This window comes from Taurulus bubalis (genome assembly GCF_910589615.1).
Source record: "Taurulus bubalis genome assembly, chromosome: 7".
Taxonomy (NCBI): domain Eukaryota; kingdom Metazoa; phylum Chordata; class Actinopteri; order Perciformes; family Cottidae; genus Taurulus; species Taurulus bubalis.
In genome coordinates, this window is record NC_136595.1 from 25,495,024 (window position 1) to 25,501,176 (window position 6,153).

Genomic DNA, 6,153 nt, shown 5'->3' on the forward strand with positions numbered 1-6,153 from the left:
GTCTCTTGTTGTATTAATCTCATGTTATCAAAGTCAGTAATATGTTGTGTATGTATTATTTTAAACAATGACATGGTACAATTGTGAGATACAATCAAGAACTAAGACATTCAATAAAAAATCAACAATGAATATAGAGCAGGAGCAAGTTTTTCATTTTTATAGATAGATTAAAAAAGAAGATAACGTGCATCAATCAATAATCAAAAAATCACTAATGATTGTGGCCTAACTTTCAAATGGACCTATCGGTCTTCAAACTAACCGCCTCTCGCCATCCACCGACAGACCCCGGAAGAAGAATCGTCCACGCGTGAATCGCTGGCATTCGGGTTGCCAGGTTTGGGGTTACCCATGAAATCAGTGTTATCCGAGGGGACATTTGAGGATGTATTATTATTTGTATTGTTTGAATTCAGCTGTGTTTGCACACTTAAACACTTCAGTTACCAAACTGTAACTTGTTAATGTAACAGCGTTATAGACCTATATATTTACACTATACCACTCACAATTGGCTTAATTTAGGACATCCTCGTTTAAATGAATCCAGTCACTCTTCTCAACCCCAACCATAAGCAGTTGTCTTAATTACTCAAGCCAACATAAGAGTAAGTTTTAGTTAATATAACATTTAAATGCAAAATGTGTACAGAAGTGTATTCACACAGCAAGTGAGTAGTTATATTACTGTGTGTTTTAATTGCCTCTTATTTTCTACTATATAATATAGCTGCATATGCCTACTACATTATGTTATACATTTTAGCCACCAACCTTCACAAAATGTACATTACCAGAAATGCTTATCTTTTTGGAGGGCTTTAAATCACTGCTTATCTACACAGCAGATTTACAAACGATTTAAATCAGAATAAGATGAATTACCAAGTAGGTTATTCAAGGAATTTGCCACAACAACATACATATAGGGCAGAAATGTTACATTAAAAACATGAAAAAAGATACTAAACCAACTTGTACCATCTTTTTTTTTAATGAAATAGTTGTACAGTTTTGTTCAACACACTTTGCACATCTTTTAATTTCTCATGAAAAAAAGACATGGCACTTTTATATACATGTTTTAAAGTAATGTTATCTAGTTGTTGTTTTCCATATTTATCATACACGTATATGTCTCGATTATTGCATTGCATATATGTATTGCTTTTATTATTTTAATTGTTTCATTCTACGTCTATGTTTACTGTTATGCAACTTTCACCGAGTCAAATTCATTATACGTGCAACGTATACAAAGAAAACGATTCTGATTCTGAGGTGTGACCGAGAGCCTCACATTCGGAGGGTTCGTTTTTTGAGAGCGGGGGATGAGACGATAAATCTGGCAACTGCGGGCCGCCATCTTTGATTGTGCGACAGGCCGCGGCGCGAGCGGGGCCACACACACTAGGAAAAAACGGTCTGACACGAGATATAACGGGCGTGGATACAAACACGGAACCACGGGACGACCGCGCACCGACTCCCACAGTAACGGCCGAACACAAGAGGACAGACCGGCGGCTCGAAACGGCGCCGAAGACGTAAAATAAAAAAGAAAACCAGTAGCCGCGCGTGCGGCAGAGCGTAGCTAACCGTCGTTAGCAGCCGGACTGGGTGAGCGGGGCTAGCCGAGCTTTTGTAATCCGCCGGCCCAGACACACGTCCGGGTCCACCACGTACCGGGGCCCAAAACCGGATTTCAAGTCGGAACCGCGCGCCCGAACAGCCTGAAGGACAAATAAAAGGCACCAGCGTTTGGCAAGGTGGGTCCGCGGCTCACGCGAGGTGTGGTAAATGTCGGGGAGGTTTTAGCCGCTGTGTTGGTGCGTTAGCTCGATGCTAGCACGCTGCGGCTCACCGAAGGGGGGGAGACTGGAAGTGATGGCGACCAGCGAGAAACGAAACTATGCTAAACGATTCACGCTGGGCGGCCTGCTCTCGTGACTTGTGTTTCAAATTTTGCATTTAAAAAAAAAATAAAAAATCTGCATGAGTTAGAGTTTAATGTGCACGTTTATTTGTGTGTGTGTGTGTGTGTGTGTGTGTGTGTGTGTGTGTGTGTGTGTGTGTGTGTGGCTCCAGCACAATGAACGTGTTTCTCAAGAGCCCGGTGTGGTTGAGTTCCGGGCGATGAGGGCCTCTGCTCCCTGCCGGTATATAGTTTGATTCCCGGAGAGGGCTGGGCTGCAGACTCATCAGCCAGTGATTTACAGAAACTATGCTTTGTTGAAAATAGGCCTTCATCTCATTCGCGTTTTCTTTTTGGGGTCTCTGAATGGGTCTAAAGGTGCTCTCGTTGAACCGAGATTTATTCTTTTTTTCTTTCATGATGTGTAGTCTCGTGCACAGGATAGCACCGTGCTTTTCCTTTTTCGGTTTTGATATCTTGCAGCTCCAACAGATGTGGTCTGTTTAAAAGAGCACAGTTTAGGAGCTTGGCAGGATTGAGGGTGTGAAAGGCTCTAAATGCTCTTTTTGCTGATGCTGAAACCACCTGGTGGGTTACTAATTGGCATGTATATAATTATTTTGTATTATATGAGCATGCATACATTTTTCAGGATCTGACTAGTTATAGGGAGTCTATTTGCATACATTGATTAAGTAGTGCTTATTAATTGGCAGTGACATGGTCTGATGCATAGCTCTAGCATCTTTTTTTGGGGTGGGCTCTAGCAATGAGTTAAAGAAAACACCAGATGATATTACTTTCTGTATTGTGATTCTCTTCTCAACAAACCTGCCTTTTTAATTAACTAAGATGGATATCAAACGTAGTTCCACACACTGCATCCGTTCGCCACCTGCAGTGTTCCCATGTGTCTACTTCAAATTGTCATTTTCTAAGCATTTAGCACCTCAGCTTTTCAGTCCAATGAATGAAAACGTAGCCACCCGTCACTTTCTGATGTGCTTAATGAATTTACCAACGTCTCCCAAGGGAGACCATCTCAGTGGTATCGATTGCCCTGAGTTTGAAAACCACAATAAACTAAAGTGGCTTCCGATCATCTTTTTTTCCAGGCTTTTTGTGAGAAGAAGTCACGTGCAGCGAGCCGGATCAAAGTGAATATGAGTTGGTAGATGTTTAAATGTGTGCTTATCGGTTTGCGTAATAGATGTAGCGATACATTTTTTTATTTATGTGCCAGGACCAGCAGTCCGTATCTTTTTTTAATATTTATGTCCACCGCACACGCAGTATTGTTTTAAAATGGCAACCGTAGTCTTCTTGCTGTAACTTTGGCTCGTATTCCTTGGGGTAATTAGGATTTTTTTTATCAATAATACTACTCTTGTCAAACTAAATTTAAATGTATTTCAAATGCAAGAATAGTAACAACAGTGTGAACAGAAGCAAAGTCACTATATACGCGCACTAATATTTCACTGGAAACTAATCAAAAATACCACCGGTCATTCCTCCTGTCTTCCTCGCTCTGATTTACTGCCGGCAGGTACCGCTGGTTTCGGGGAGGAGGAGCTGCTTTATCTCAGCCAGCAGATAAGTTTACAAGAAGAAACTAATCTGCACAGACTTTTTTTTTTTTAGCTAATTTTTTAACAATTTGCTATTGGCAGATCCAGACGGCAGACGGAGACGTTTTTTAAATATCACATTTGCTTTACACAACAGCTTTATTAATAAAGTATTTCACTCGCGCAATACAAACAAATGGGGACAATGAACTACAAGCCTGTTCTTTCAGCACTTGTCATTTAGGCCATCGGCATGATTTTTCATCATGTGACTTAACTGTCACATTAGACGGGTCAGAGCCGTGACCCACTTTAAACAAAAGATTTAGGTGCGTTAGAATCGTACAGGCAAGTCATCTGAGCCGACCACGCAGGTCGCTTCTGTAATTAGGCCGGATCCTACAGTGCAGAAGAGTCGTAATTGGCTATCAGGGCACTTACTGTTTGTGCAAGACTGTCTAAGCAACAATCGGGCTTGCCACAGGAGAGAAGAATGGTTTGACTGTACTAGTATCCTGCATCAAAAGGGAACTGCAGTCAATGATCCACGACCATAGCATAACTGACCCTTCACTAAGTCCTGACGCTCAAACTCGGACTGGCCAGTCGCAGCGCAGCATCTGCCGGCTCGGAGGGTCTGACTGCTATCCGGCTCCGCTCCCCCGACTCTGATGCAGTCGGTTTTCTGGCTTTTTTGAGCTGTGCACGCTTCAACCTTTTGCCCTGCCAGAGTAACGTTTATACGCAATACGTTTTCTAATTGCGGCGCTAACATTAGCAGAGTGTGTTGCCACATCATGAACTAGCGTTATCCCGATACTACGCTAGCTACCGACGGTATATTTAATGTAAACACATGCTCCTTTTGCTTTTTAATGATTGGAACAGTGAAGGAAGACCTACCCAGCTTTACAGGAACGGTGGTCCTTAATTTCACGTTCTCCAGGGGATGAGGTGGTTCATTTTAAGCTTCCATCTTTAACTTCTTAACCTGTTTTCTCTCCTGAATCAGTCTGCAATGAGTCAGACCTTCTGTCTGCTTCCCTCTGAAATCGCTTTTTCGTTCCCTGATTTTTATTCAGGCAGTGCGATTAGTGACCGTGTGGTGTCGATGATCACTTGGCTCTGACAGCTTGGAGTAGCAGTGGAGGGCGGGGCTTAGCGATGGGTCAATGTGTGGGGTTTGTAGAGAAGATGTTGTGATTTAGGCTTGTTGGTCTCTTATCAGGGTTTCCTCTGTCTTTATACACCACTTAAATATCTATTCATCTATTTTGTCCCACCACTCCTTTGCCACATACTTATTTACTTTTTTTTTTTGTCTGTGTGGGTGTTTGTAAGGGTTCAATCTTGACGCCTATACCCAAAAGGGGATTCTTAAAAACTCAGATGTGTACGAGTCATGTTTAATATGATCGGTCTGTGGTAAATGAAAGTCCCAGACAAATGCCAACAATCGGCAAGAGTCTCCTACTACGTCGCTACCAGACTTGCTGCAGTGATGCAGTTTACTTATAAATGATGTGTTCCTGCTACGATCAAATAGTTTTCCCTCTACACCTCATGTCGAGCATCACTGCTTTACATTTACACATTTTGCACTAGAACCATTGATTTATAATGATGATGAATGCAACTGTTTCACTTGTCAATTCCTCATGAATTGTGTTTGCTGATCTCTGATCAGTCTTCTAACGCCTCCATTGCATCGAAGTATCACCATTCCTCGGCTTTCAGTGATCAGCAACCACTAGCAGAACTGGAAAAATGTTGGAGAAAATACTCAATGGTCTTTATTAGACCTGCAGTGTCCCATTGGTTCTTTATTTATTTGAAGAGGTGCACAAAAGCTCCTGCTCTATGTACTGTTGATGGACACCCGCTACAGAGGCACACAAGCTATTTGATGCACAAGACAATACCACATTTCTATTTAAGTGAAGGCACCCAAATATGATGAGTTTTTGTTTGTTTTTATTTTAGGATTCAAATCAGACGATGCCCTATTTTAGGGTTTTCCATGCCACAAAACGTAATCAAGTGTCGGTGGAACTGATACTGTATTGGTTCACTATTCTCATTGGTAGGGCTGCACCCTCTTAGTCCACTAGTTAACCAATAGTTTCTTAGTTTACCAAGATTATTAAAAGGTTCATGCAGAATTAATTATTTCCATTAATACACGTCTCTGGTAAACACAATATTTAAAGTGGTGCTATTGATTTATTTATTGTGGAGAAACCCAGTTTTAGAGATCTGTAGATTAAATCCATCAAGGAAAATCATTGCATTTCACATTATTTTACAAAATAAGAGCCAGGTTGTTAAAATGACTTTTCCTTTTAAGTGGCTGTTCCAAGGCCAAGTTGCAGATAGAGCCTGAGCTCATCAGAGCTGTCCCACTCACACACACACACACACACACACACAGAGGCACACAGGCACTGCTCCGTTAATAATAAATGACCTCTGTGTGACTTGGGAAAGACACTGCAGCCGTGAACATGCTGTATCTCTGTCCATGGTGCTGCTCACTCTAATTCACATCCTGCCCGGTGCTTCACGTTGCCCCCACACTACAATGAAATTGGCGTTTCGTCATCGGGGGACCAGATCAGATGGCGTGCAGTCTGGACTTATTAGACTCATGTTGTGGGCTGGTAT